The 14,655-nt window shown below is 38.3% G+C and overlaps 1 protein-coding gene and 1 long non-coding RNA gene across 5 annotated transcripts in view; one reads left to right on the top strand and one right to left on the bottom strand.

The window, feature by feature from the left end:
* Window positions 1–14,655, bottom strand: part of LOC124437874 (serine/threonine-protein kinase/endoribonuclease IRE2-like) — a 125,774-nt gene that overhangs the window by 72,287 nt on the left and 38,832 nt on the right. The gene's annotated exons all lie outside the window — the stretch shown is intronic.
* LOC124437881 overlaps window positions 1–14,655 on the top strand; it is a 30,169-nt gene that overhangs the window by 12,724 nt on the left and 2,790 nt on the right. Inside the window, exons 3-6 of the long non-coding RNA XR_006945879.1 lie at window positions 5,892–5,958; window positions 6,535–6,618; window positions 8,351–8,436; window positions 8,694–8,744. This is a non-coding gene — a long non-coding RNA (uncharacterized LOC124437881). The remainder of the gene's footprint in view (window positions 1–5,891; window positions 5,959–6,534; window positions 6,619–8,350; window positions 8,437–8,693; window positions 8,745–14,655) is intronic.

Below are 14,655 nucleotides of genomic sequence, written 5' to 3'. Positions count from 1 at the left end.
ACTTTTATGTTATGGTCGTTGGGCAGTGGCTAGACTTAGCTTGGAGCCGGTCTAGAATGGAGCCGTAAGGCGCCTCCTTCCCTCCACTAGCCTTGGGTGTGCACCTTAGGCAAGTGCTAGTACACCCTTTGCCTCCCTTGCCAGGGTCACGGCTGGGCGGATGAGCTACCAGAGTGCTAACACTAGCGGTTCTGATAGTCAAATCGGCTTCAGTTTCGGCAAAATGAAACGAGCTTCTCTGTGGTCACCGGCCAGGGCGGAAGGCCTCCACGACGAGCTCAACGGCCATCATGTCCTCGTGCCTCCGTGGTAGGTTTTTGAGCCAGAGGTTAGGACAAGGACAGTCTGATGTTAAACCTACGACCCGTGGATCTCGCTGTCACCGTCCCAGCTCGCTAGTAGGCTCTTGCCGATTGTGCTAGCATAATTTTTGGCATAATCTGAGGAATTGAGCATAATTTTTGCCCTTTTTCAAAAAGTAGCACTGCTAGCATAATCCGTATATTTTCTTGTCTTAATAGCACAATTTTAGAATAATTCAAGAAAACGAAGATCTCAGCTACTAAAAACGATAGATTACTATTAACAGTTGCTTCCACTCCTATTTTTCGATTTTTTTTTACTTGTGTTGAGATACCGCGGGAGTTCGATGAAACGGAACCGGAAGTCTGTGTCTCGGTCCCAGACTCCTCAGTCTTTCTCCCAGTGCTTGTTTCAAAATGGCGGCCGCCACGCCAAACCAGTCAAGTGCAGTGAACTTACATCCAAATAGTTTACAAGGTTGCGAGAACAGAGAGGATAGACCAAAGTTGTTGCTAGCGCGCGCACCGTTCGTTGTTTACTCGAAATTTGCATACTTTACCATGGTAACTGGAAGCCATTTGAGTGCAAAACCTTGCGCAAACTGTGTGGTGCTCTGCTACACGCGATGATTAGCAACTAGCAAGCTACCCGCGGATAGTTATCCACCACACTATCCAGGCTTTGTGCAACCTACTTTTGTTCGCTGGATAACTATCCGCTGGATAGCAGATTTATTCGACGTATAGGCCCAACCACCGGATAAAATTACCCAGGTTTTGGACAACCGAGCCCAGAACGTCTGGCCAGGGTTAATAAAATACATTTTCAAACTTGTCTTGTGAGTTGTGAAGTTTGTGCACAGAATAATTTTTTAAAAAAGTAGCATAATTTTGAAAAGCGAGCATAAATTGAGCATAATTTGAGCAAAAAACGAGCACTGCCACTAGCATAATATGCCACTTTTACTAGCACAATCGGCAAATGCCTACTCGCTAGGCCATGACAGATGAACCCGGGTGTAAAGGGTGGGGCCAGTACTGCGCACACTGCACTTCACTTTAAAACTCATCTGCGCAGGCTCGAAGGATGCGTTCACGTCTGCGACGCCTTCAACTATACCAAGTCCTGTAGCGATGGGAAAGGCGCGAAACCGGCAAGTGAAAGATGTCACTGGAAGCCGCAGTCTCAATCCTGCATGCAGGCGGTTCGGGATATTGGTCGCCTCACGCTGACCCGAGATGACAACATCACTCGGCAGCACCCCGAACTACCAAGCAGCCCTTTTTAGGGACAGCACTGCTTGCTCCACAAGGAGAGGGGCCTAGAAAAGATGGCCTAACCAAAGCTCATCTTGGCTTGCCGTGGTCAACGGGCATCTTTACTAGCGGTCGAACAACAACAAAGAAAGGAAGGTATGCACCCACCGGTATGGGTGCAAAAGCACTGAAACAGGCATGTTGGAACATCAAAACCATGCTTGACAAAGCGGACAGCAACAGACCTGAACGTCGCTCTGCTTTGATTGCACATGAACTGTCCAGGCTAGATGTCGACATAGCTGCCCTCAGCGAAGTTCGCTTCCCCGAAGAAGGCAGCCTTCAGGAGCATGGCGCCGGATATACCCTCTTCTGGTCAGGAAAACCTGCTACAGAAAGGCGTCTCGCAGGCGTCGGCTTCATGATTACAACCTCCATCGCTTCCAAGTTGGAAAACCTGCCAACTGGTCATTCTGACCGCATCATGTCCATGCGCCTCCCTCTGAAGAACAAAAAGTATGCCACGCTCTTCAGTGTGTATGCCCCATTTCTTCAAGCTGTGCCTGCAGAAAAAGACAAGTTCTACTCAGAGCTCCGCAGAGTTCTTCGAAGCACCTCCGTAGACGATAAGGTGATAATCCTAGGCGACTTAAACGCCAGAGTGGGACAAGACGCTGTTGCCTGGAAAGTAGTGCTTGGCAGACATGGCGTTGGTAACTGCAACGACAACGGACGCTTGCTGCTGGAGTTTTGCATGGAGCAGCAACTTGTAGTCACCAACACCATCTTCCAACAAAAGGGCAGTCTGAAAACAACCTGGATGCATCCTCGGTCCAAACACTGGCACCTTATTGACTACGTTCTAGTGCGCCAACGAGACCTCCAAGACGTCTTACACACCAGAGTGATGCCCAGCGCAGAATGTCACACTGACCATCGCCTCGTGCGCTGCAAACTTAGACTTCACTTCAAACCTAAACCAAGAAAGGGAGGGCCCCCAAAGAAAATGTTCAAGCTCAGTAGGCTACAATCAGCTGTAGTGAGAGCTGACTTCCAGATGTGTTTGCAGTTCAAGCTTGAAAGCGACGGCTGCCCAGAAGATCCTTCACCTGATTCATTTTGGCTTCATTTGAAAAGAGACAGACATACTGCAGACATCAGAAGAAGTCCTGGGGTTCACCACTAAAAAGAATAAAGACTGGTTTGACGAACACAACAAGGAGATCCAGGAATTGCTGGCTAAGAAGAGATCAGCGCACCAGGCTCACCTGGCTCAGCCGTCCTGTCCCGTGAGGAAAGCTGCCTTCCGTTACACTTGCAGCAACCTCCAGCGCAAGCTTCGCGAGATTAAGAACGAGTGGTGGATCAACCTCGCAGAACGAACTCAGCAATGCGCAGACGCTGGTGACTACAGAGGCTTCTACGAAGCCCTTAAGGCAGTGTACGGCCCTACGCACCACACCCAGAGTCCTTTGCGCAGTGCGGACGGTGAAGCACTCCTCACAGACAGGGCATCTATCCTGAGTCACTGGTCCGAGCACTTCCACGCCCTCTTCAGCGCTGATCGAGTCGTTCAGGACTCAGCAATCCTCCGCATCCCTCAGCTCCCAGTTATAGTGGAATTGGGCGAACCACCAACAATGAAAGAACTCACAGAAGCCATAGAGAAGATTAAGAGTGGCAAGGCAGCAGGAGTTGATGGCATACCACCAGAGATGTAGAAGGATGGAGGCCCAGCGTTACACAGAAAGCTCCACGAACTCCTCGTCTGTTGCTAGGAACAAGGAAAGCTTCCAAGAGACCTCCGTGATGCAGTCATCGTTACCTTGTACAAAAACAAGGGGGAAAAGTCAGTCTGCTCCAACTACCATGGGATCACTCTGCTTTCGATCGCAGGAAAAATCATTGCTCGTGTGCTCCTGAACAGGCTTATACCTACCATCGCAGAAGACCACCTCCCAGAAAACCAGTGTGGCTTCAGAGCAAACAGGGGTACCGCAGACATGGTATTCGTCCTCAGGCAACTCCAAGAGAAGTGCCAGGAACAGAACAAAGGACTCTATGTAACGTTTGTGAACCTGTCGAAGGCCTTCGACACAGTGAAGAGGAAGGGACTTTGGCTCATTATGGAGCGCCTCGGCTGCCCCCCAAAGTTCCTCAGTATGATCATCGAGCTGCATGAAAACCAGAGCGGCCAAGTCAGGTAAAACAGCACCCTCTCAGAACCCTTCCCCATCGTCAACGGCGTGAAACAGGGTTGTGTCTTGGCTCCGACTCTGTTCAGCATCTTCTTCAGCATGATGCTTAGGCAAGCCACAGAAGACCTTGACGATGATGATGCTGTCTACATTTGCTATCGTCTTGACGGCAGCCTGTTCAACCTCAGGAGGCTGCAAGCCCATACAAAGACCCATGAGCAGATGATCCGAGACCTCCTCTTTCCCGACGACGCTGCCCTTGTTGCCCATACCGAAAGAGCCTTGCAGCGCCTCACGTCCTGTTTTGCAGAGGCTGCCCAGCTCTTCGGACTCGAGGTCAGCTTGAAAAAGGCGGAAGTCCTCCATCAGCCCGCACCTCAGGTAGAGTACCGCCTTCCTCACATTACCATCGGCGAGACTGAGCTGTTAAACGTTCACCAGTTCACCTACCTGGGGTGTGTTATCACATCAGTTGCGAAGATCGACAGGGAGGTCGACAACAGACTGGCCAAGGCAAGCAGCGCTTTTGGCAGACTGTATAACAGAGTGTGGAACAACAATTCCTTGAAGAAGGACACCAAGATCAGCGTGTACAGAGCTGTCGTACTCACCACCCTCTTGTACGGCTCCGAGTCGTGGGTAATCTACCGTCATCACCCACGCCTCCTTGAGCGTTTCAATCAGCGCTGTCTCCGCACCATCCTCAACATTCACTGGAATGACTACGTCACCAATGTTGAGGTTTTCACACGGGCAGAGATCACCAGCATCGAGGCTATGCTACTGAAGTCGCAGCTACGTTGGGCAGGGCACGTTTCCAGAATGGATGATCAGCGCCTGCCCAAAATTGCCTTGTACGGCGAACTTTCCACTGGCCACCGTGACAGAGAGGCACCGAAGAAACGCTACAAAGATTCTCTGAAGAAGTCCCTCGGAGCCTGCCATATCGACCACCTCCAGTGGTCTATTCTTGCTGCTGATCGTGATGCCTGGCGTCGTACTGTCCACCAGGCTGTCTCCTCCTTTGTGGACTCTCGTACAGAGAACTTGAGGGAGAAATGCCGCAGGAGGAAGAACCGGGAAGCTTCAGCAGCCGTACCTGACGTGACCTTTGACTGTAGCCGCTGCGGCCGAACCTGTTTGTCTCGCATCGGACTTGTCAGCCACGAGCGTGCCTGTAGTCGACGTGGACAGCCCCTTTCTTAAAATCTTCGTTCGCGAAGCCAAGCCAAGAGAGAGAGAGAGCTTGTAATTATTCAAGTATGTAATTTATAATTAAATTTGAATGAGATATAGTGAGATAAGTTGCAGTAAGATATTAAATGAAAGCTTGAACAAGGGCTACAAAGTGAAGGATTATTTTTATTTGTGGTATCACATGACATGATTAAAGCAATTATACTAAGATAAAATGAAAAATGCCGTGACATTAAAAAGTCTAGTAAACGAATGTCCAAGGTTAGTCAAAAATGATGTCATGGGTAATTGTGGGATATATTTCTGGAAAAACATTGCAGAAGTGTTTTAGGATTTGTTTGTGATTATTTCTTTGAAGCTCAAGGAAAGGTGAACAAATTTATGTGTAAATTGTTGGTGATTGATATGAAGTTATCAAGCACTTGTGATATTTTGAAAATGAAGACTTATTTAGTTTAGAAATTTTAAGCATTTATCATGTGCTATTAATTTTTTTACCAGTAATTATATCTAACTTTATTAAATCAAGTATTTGCTTATTTAATTTCAGGCCTATTCTCCAGAAAACATTCCTCTGTTGTGAAAAATACTTTGGAAAAATTCGCGCCCTTGTTGGCCAGAGTCAGCCAAAGATCGTATTTTCAAGTAAAGGTGCACCTGATTTTTGTATTATACAAAAGAGAATTCCTTACATAAGTGCACCTAAAGCTATTTCTTACTAATAGTTTTCATTAACACATTCTTTTGTTATGCAATCAAAAAAGACCTCAACTATCTGCAAATGGGCTCTGAAAAGTATATAATTGTTGGATTCCGTTATTATTATGCTAATTTCATGTGTATTTTTCGTAATTTGGACACAGTCACTGAATGAAAATGTATCTGCAATGAGTATTTTTAATGTTTGTTTACAAACTACTCATTACTGTCTATGTAGTTTGCACTAATATTGAGCTGTACAATTTTCTGGGAGAGGTCTCACTGGTCTGTTTGCAACATTGAAGGTGAGTTATTTTATTTGTCCGAGAAATTAGGCTATGCAAAACAAGAGAGTGGAAGACATCATGTCTGTGACGACACTCTATGTACTGCCTTTTTATCATATTTCTTATTTACAAAAAGTTTAAACCTTGTTTCAACCCCCCTCAAATAATGACAATTCTGTTGTTAGTATCAGGAGTTCAAAGTATCATGACAAAACAAGTTGTCAATCAATGAATTCGATGTTTCAAAATAGTAATATCGTTTGAACAATTTAAATGTCAGGTCTTGAAGCATAGATAAATGGGATCAAACATAACTCATAGTTCATCGCAATTGCCGGATGGTCTCATGAAAATTGCGAACTGTTAAATTTGTGCATACTAGAAAATTCTTATCCAGTGTTAATATGCAACTCCACTTGTTTTAATCTTTTTGCGTCTACTGTTTTACAGGCTTCCCACATGTACGCAAAGCGTACCTAATTTTGTTAATGCATTTTGTCAAATTCACAGAATGTCCGAAGTTTTTTCATGAGCAGTTGCAAGGTCAACAAAATGGTGACAGAAACGATAAAGTAACGATTTTTTTCTCTCAAGGTCACGAGCTGCAGAAGAAGGCATTCGTGCTGTCAGACGGAAGCAAAAACGGTGAAGAAGTGGAGGTTGTTGAAACTTTAAAAGGTGAGAGAACTTTTACAATCATAGTTGTGACATGCTTTTTACTAGATAAAAACTACACGTTGCTATTCTAGATTGCATTTGTGAATTCTTTCAAGACCTAAATAACCATTTTAATACATTTCAGGCGTCAGGCGTTTGATTCAATCGCCAATAGTTTGTATAGGGTTTTCTATAAGATAGAAAGTCAGTCTCTTGGCGATTAAATCGAACTTCCAATGCCTAAATGAAAAACACATTTTGTTATTACTTTATACAATACAAAAGACTTCACAAATTCAATTAAGTTTTTTTGAGCGTAACAGGCTTTAATTCCATGCACAAATCCCTAATTTCTGTTTTTAACACATATCTTTCAGTCTCTTATTAGTTACAGTTAACAAAAAATAATTTTAAACATTTACCAGGAAGAATTCGATTAGGTTGATAATAGGAAAATAAAAAAAGACAAATTCTCGGTATCGCTAGTATCGAATGAACAAAGATCTTTTTCTTGTTATTTTAAATAGTTGCATCTTAAATAGTTATGCAATTAAGTGTGTCATTGACACGCGTAATATCATTTACCATTTGAACATTTACCAGGAAAAATTCGATTAGAATGATAATAGGAAAATAAAAATAGACAAATTCTCGGTATCGCTAGTATCGAATGAACAAAGATCTTTTTCTTGTTATTTTAAATAGTTGCATCTTAAATAGTTATGCAATGAAGTGTGTCATTGACACGCGTAATATCACATTTTTCAATGAATTCTTGCATTTTAGATGAACAGACTATTCTAAATTCTATTACTGTATATCTTACATGCCAACACCCTTAAGGTTTTTTTCTTCTCATTAGGTGTTGCATGGTAGCGCCTTGTTTGATTCGGTTGTCCAAATTTAGAATCTCCTGTGTTTTTTTAAATGTAGTCGACTGCAATCAATGGTTAATCAAAAACATTAAACAGTTATACTATAAAACGTTCCGTTTGCTGTGATTACAATAAGCGGATTGTATTTTGATTTATGCTTTTAAATTTCTTGGTAGAGATTTGTACGGAAAAAAGTAACTTCCAATTACGTTCACATTGACAAAGACACCATTGCCTTACTGAGTTTAAGGTGTCCCTGATTGTGATAGCTTCATCATAATTGGTGAAATTAAACCATTGCACTTAATTTGTTTTAAATCAAGTTTATAAAGATGAAACTTGACGATAGTAGTCTTTTCTATACCTTGTTATAGCTACCTTGTTGCTGTGACAAATTTTTTGTGATTTTGTTGTTTTGTTGGGTAATCATAATTTTTAGAATCTGTGAATAATAAGCTTTCCCCTAAGTTGTCGCTACTGTGCTACTATTATGATAAATATTTTTGTTTCGACAATAATTTGTAAAAAAACACCCTTATTTGGCGTGCATCAAATGATTATCGTAGATTTTTGACCATTAACTTCATACAGTTGGATGTTTTAAAACATCGATACAAGTAACGTTTAACAAGGATGAGTACAATTTCTAAAATTTTCGTCCTGCGTATGTTTCATTTTTATAAATTTTCATCTATGTTAAAGCTAATAATCACGAAAAGTTGCTTTGTTGACGTACGGTGTTGAAGGTTATGATGTTATATGTAATTTAAACGCCTTAATGATTGTATATTAAAACTGTGCAAGAATTTTATTTTAATCTTTTCATTTCAACGAGTGAGAAAGACGAAGATTTGATAAATATATATTTATGATTGCAGAATTTCCTAAGTTCAATATTCACCTTGGATAATACAGAATTTATAGAGTTGCCTTCAACGAATGAAAAGTTACTTCATGGATGACGGTAAGTTATATACAATCAAATTTATGCGAGACCCTCGTAAATTGTGTGTAAGCTATACATGCAAAAATATGGATATATTTTCCAACATTTTATCGTAGAACATACATACACTTTATTGATCTTTTTATCTCGATAATTGTCGTCTAGAGATTTTATGTCTTTATGCACCAACTATAGATATATCTTTAAGGTTTTTTCTGAGTCGAATTTTATTGACTAAAATACTGTCACACGTTTGGTGACTTTTCAATTGACAGAACGTTACGAGTCTAAAGGTGAAGGAACGGAATATTACCCCGACTATGAAAGTAAGTTATACTAACAAATTTATGTATAAGGCACTTATAAATTGTATCTGCCATACATAGTGCTATACTTTTATCATTGAACATATACTCCTTGATTATGCTTTTCCTTGTTATCTCGTCATCTCAGGATATTTTACGTCTCCTTGCGCCCAATATTTTTAAGCATTTTCGATTCAAAATCCCTTCATGAGATTGTTTGTGTAAGATAATAATAATATCCATAATAACTATAAAAATAGCTTAAGAAGATTTGTGCAATCTGGACGATTTTCCAAAGCTATAGTTTACAAAGTTTAGGTGTTGAACAACACAAAATAAGTCAGTTTTAAGTAATGTCGTTATCAAAAAAGAGCTTTTGACAATTCAGATAAACCTTCGACATAAAAGTTTCAGGCACCGCCAAGGATCGATAATTGGGGGCTCATATTCATATATTCATGTTGTAATCATTAGAAAACAATTTATTTCAATTTTGGTGAATCTCAGAAGAAATAGATCCGTCCGCTATTTTTTCTGATCCGTTCCGCCGTTCAGTGGTTTTATTTGTTTGAATTTTGTTTCCTGAAATAAATTTAGAGGACTTTGTAAAGATTCGTTCTGGCGGCCCCCATATGCCTTCTGGTAGTGGTGTCTCTCCTTAAATCATTCGTGGGGTATTCCCCCCTGGCTGTACCCCAGCCACAACGCCAATGTTTTGTGTTTCATAGATATACATAGGATCGATACATAGGCGTAGGAACAGATTTAAATTTTGGGGTGGTATTAAAGTCGACGAGTATAGTAGATACTCCACCCTTATTTTTTGAAGCTTTAGGGAGTCTAGTACAAACATTGAAAATGGAGAAAGTTATGGAACCTTTATGATTTAGTTGTACTTCATTACAATACACAAAGTGCAAGTATTGTTCAAAAATCAATACATTGCACAAAACGAACGAATTTAACTAATAGCCTAAATGATTGGTCGTACTATTTGCAAGCTACGAATTCTAGTTCAATGTCAGACTAAGATGTTTTCACTCTCTGAAGAGTTAAAAATGAACCTTTGTTGTATGCATTAAATAGGTACAAAGAAGTTTATGAGCTTTACTACACATACAAGGACGTACGTTTTCATAATGTCGCTTATCGTGCTAATTCAAGTGATATCCATAATTCGCATTTGATCTTAGCATAAATTTTGTTCGTTTGCGGTCTTTACTAAATCTGACAGTATTGATATTGTTTTCCTTCTTAAGTCAATTTCTACTTCGTTCTTGAACTTTCTGTAGTCTGTGTGATGGGTACATAACATAAAACCCCTATATGCACTTATCACAAGTTCAATATTTGCCTAAGATCAAACTTTATTTGTCAAACCTGAGCTCCAGTTCATATCAAATACTGCTATCCGTGTGCAACACTGCATACTTTTTTTTAAAATAAAGGCATCGATCTCTGCAGTTCTGACAGTAAAACCTGGTCTCGCTCAAAGATTTTATAGTAGATTAAAGCGAGCCTTTTCAGCCATTAGTCAAATTGAGGGCAAGATTGAGCTACACAATATACAATTACAGCCTTCGGTTCTTCTCTTTGAATTGGGTCAAATGACTGCTTTCAGATGTCGAGTCATATAGATATTTGCTGCCCCATCATGTGCTTGTTTATGACTCTTCAAGTTAAGGGAAGGTTACCGCGAATAAAGATGTATAAAGTATTTTATCAAAAGTTCTCAAAAACGTGTTCATTTTGAAGTATTTTGGCATTGTCTGGTTTATCTATAAAAATAATAAGACGGTAAAATTGCCAGAACGGTCATTTTGTACACGTTGCGTGCAATACACCACAGAATATAAACTTTCAACTTTTCGAGTTTAATTAGATTTTTAATTTCTCATTTTCTTTGCGCAAGCGGTTGCAAACTGCTCTCCTGCTTTTCAAGATTAATTTTTTGCTTTTAGATAAACAAGGTGATGCGAAAATACTTAGACGTGGACACATTTTGAGAAATTTTGGTATAAAGATAATTTTCTTGTCATTTAAAAATGTTCTAATTTTTTTTGTACACCTTGTGAATTGTTGATATCTTACAGTTCATGGTTGTCTGCTCTCTAATTAAACATCCTACACATCTATGGGGCGCCAAATGTGCTTTTATTATTTAAGTACATTATCGCATTATTTTTCATGATTTATTTAATTATATATGATAATTGATTTAGTAGTTTAGTAGTTTGCTTATTTCAAATAACCATTTTTGTGACATTTTTGTGCTTTAAGTTTATTATATCAAATAACCAATTTTACTTCCTTAGATAAAATTTGGGTTATATTAAACAACCACTTTTCGCAAAATGGTTATATCAAATAACCAAAATAATTTTGATACACTTGGCGAAGCAAAAAAAGTCAAAACATGATAAGCCCACTCCCCCTTTCGGATTTTTATGTCTTCCGAGAGGTAGCGGTTTTTTCCAACCGAATTTCTATGCGTGCTTTGTGTTTGGTGAATTCTCTTATTGACGATTGTTTCATACAAAGGAAGGATTTTGGTTTTCAAGAATTCCACCGATTCCTCCGAAAGGCTTGCGACATCATTGACTGATGTTATAGGGCGAGCCATTCGTGAATGTATTACGAAATCTGCCGAGGTAAGCAGTACATTTGAATAAGTAAAAAATGAATGCTTATGATCTATGGCAATTATATTAAACTTGGCAACTCCGTGTATAAAGTATCAGGTATTGCTTGTTGATTTCGCACAATTTCCATAATAGTGATAATGGAAAAATACCTATTCAAATGTGCTGCTTACCTTGGCAGAGTTCGTAATAGTTTCACGAATGGCTCGCCCTATAACATCAGAGAAACATTTATATAATTATTCTTTTACCGAATTAAATATTCTCCATTGTAAAAATGAAAATTCCATAACTATGTTATGCTTGAAATATGGAGCATATCTGAAACAATTGAACTTTTTGCAAATACATGTATTCTTAACAAAAGTGGTTGTTGAGCAGAACATTGTTTTGTGAAAATCTTTGCTGTTAGTAAAAGAGCATTGGAGCTTTTTATCTTTATATTTTCTACTACATGTCTTAGGTCATCTTACACAACGTTTTGAGAATGCTTTTAGATCCATTCAATTTCAGACATCTCATCGGTATAGAAACAATCTTCACTTGGCATAAAGTCTTTTAGTTGTTTATCTCTTTGAAGACTTCTCATATTCTTTGTTTCGTATGGTCATGCAATATCCTTATATATGTTGATAAGAATTATTTATAAATAAAATAATGGAACGGTGTAATAAAGAAGATATTATTTTTACTGTACTTGCATGCTGAAAACAATTGTTTTGTGTTGACGATTTATGGATATATTTTGAGATATTCTCACCTAGGTTTAATTCACTACCAAAGTTTATTCATCATTACCAATAATAATATTTTACTATAATGCGGTTATGAGTTGTTTTGAAACAAAACTACTGAAGCCACGACGTTTTGCAGAATAATGATTAACGATGACTGTTAGTGGTTGTTTTTGCATGGGTTGCTAATCAGTTAATCACTATGACTATGTAGGAAGCAATGATGTAAATGTACATTTGTGCCACTGAAATATAATTAATTGATAGATTTTGCACTTTTCTTTCTATTATTATATATGAATATCTGCAAAGTTATGATACCTGAGGTTATATACATCTGTATTAATTTTTCTGCAGTTAGATTTTCCTTTGTGAGCACAGTTAACCTGTCTTGTGTAAAGCTAAACGATTGGTTGTAAAACACAGTATTTGTATTTATTTACACGTAACAATTATAATATAGGCATTACGCTTTTTAGGCATCGATGACAAGATTTATGTATAGCGCTAATGATGCTTGTACAGGACAGTACATACTGTATCATCAGTCCTATGTCATAAAGTGCAAAATTAAAGTTACAAGGCTGACCTAAAGATTTTACATAAGTAAAAATGAAAATGTATACAGCTGTGTAGAAACTCATATTATGGTTATGCTGTATTTGCAGTATACTAATTTGGACAAAGTTTGTGTACCTAAGTTCATCATTTTACTTGTGCTAAATAAATACAAAACAATTGCACTTATGTAACCTCGATGAATGCAACGATTTTTGTGAAACATTACAAGTTGTGTAACTAAAGAATTTATCAACACTTGACTTCTTATTGTGTTTTTTCATGTGGGTATTTTTGTGTTGGAGTATGAAAGTTTTAAAAAACTTGCATGGCATGCTTAAATGATTAACTATTGTATTAGAATTCCAGTATTTTTTCTAATCGATTGATCTGAAATGTATTTATTTTGTTTCAAATCTTCATATGAGAACAATATTTCTCATGCAATCCTAAACGTTTCAATAAAAATCTTCTATTTTAGCCCGCTCCCCCCCCCCCGTCCTTCCCCCTCTACTTTTCGTTTGGGATCTTTTCAAATTGCTAGTGTTGTTATAAGAGTATCTACGACAATTTGCAAAAAAGGTATCAACATAATTTGATAGTTCTAATTAACAGGAACAAAGTTTATCTTGGCTTGGGAAATATTGATTATACCACTGAAAGATTTGTGGACGACCTGAAGAAAGATAACATAGTCTGTCTTTGCCATATTGCATTGGGAGGATTGAACAAATTATGAGAAATTTTTGAAGCATTGTAGAAAAGGATTCTCTCTTATTGAATGTCAACACAAAGAAAATCAGCCGGAACAAAAAAAGAACCAAAGAAAGTTGATGGTATTAACGTTAGTAAAGATTTCATCGACCACAACATGAAGAACTTGTCAATTGTTACGTCAACTGGAATCATGAATGGAGTTTTAGTTGTTTACTGGGTATGAGCAGAATTGTTTGAAAAACTTAAAAGATGGGACGAGGCAACCTGTATTTACAAAAAAATATCTGGAGTTGGGTACTGAAGTTGAAGATATTCAAGATCAAATGAACGCTAGGGTGTGTTTAATACGAATATACGGAAAAGATGAGCGTGATAACTTGAGGGAGTCAGTACAATTGAAATTACAAGAACTAGATAATAAAAAAAAATAATGCGGGTACGAATGCACGCGAAGGTAAGAGACAACTTTTGCTTCGGATTAACAATAAATTTAGGGTTTTAAATACTGCATTACAATTAACATTATAAGTTTAAAGATTGGTAATCCAGGCATGTTTAATTGTAGAAAAATAAAGGTTTCTCAGGATTTTTGAAAATTTATTCTATTGAGCTTTCGACTCGGTTCTGATGAAGGCTCGAAGAACGCTCAAATAAATTTTCAAAAATCCTGAGAAACCTTTACTTTTCTACAATTAACATTATATGTACATAGTCGTTCGTTACAAAAATATATGATGTGGATTTGCCAGTGCCAAAGCTTTGTTACGTCAGTCTGGAGACATGATGTATTATATCTAATAATTTTAGTTATCAGCTATAGCCTCCACTCTTGCCAGGATTTGTTTCTTTAAACGAGAGGTTTATGATTTAACAATTACTATACGGGTTTACCGTTACGGCAGTTCAAACATCACTGGCGTATAACAACTAATATAAATTCAGGGTTAGTGATCGAGATGAACAATTATACCCATTAATTCTCAAGGATTGGCTACCTCAATTTTACCTGAACTGATTGCTTAAATGATTTATTTATGGAATGGTTGTTATGACAATTGTGCAGTCAGTACCTATTTGAATCATTTGGACGTTGAAATATTTCTAATTAATTGATTTTCTTATTTTAGTAATCTTTAAAAGTAATATTTTTACTACGATTTCAGAATTGTAGATTTGTATATATATATGTACATATTCATATACATATTTAAAAATGAAAGTTTCTCCAAATTGTTTTAAAAATTATTTTATTGAGCTTTCGACTTGTTGCTTCGAACCTTC

This window comes from Xenia sp. Carnegie-2017, unplaced genomic scaffold (assembly GCF_021976095.1).
Source record: "Xenia sp. Carnegie-2017 unplaced genomic scaffold, XeniaSp_v1 HiC_scaffold_18, whole genome shotgun sequence".
NCBI lineage: Eukaryota > Metazoa > Cnidaria > Anthozoa > Malacalcyonacea > Xeniidae > Xenia > Xenia sp. Carnegie-2017.
The sequence above is the reverse complement of the archived record's forward strand: the minus strand, read 5'-3'. Positions and strand labels throughout refer to the sequence as shown.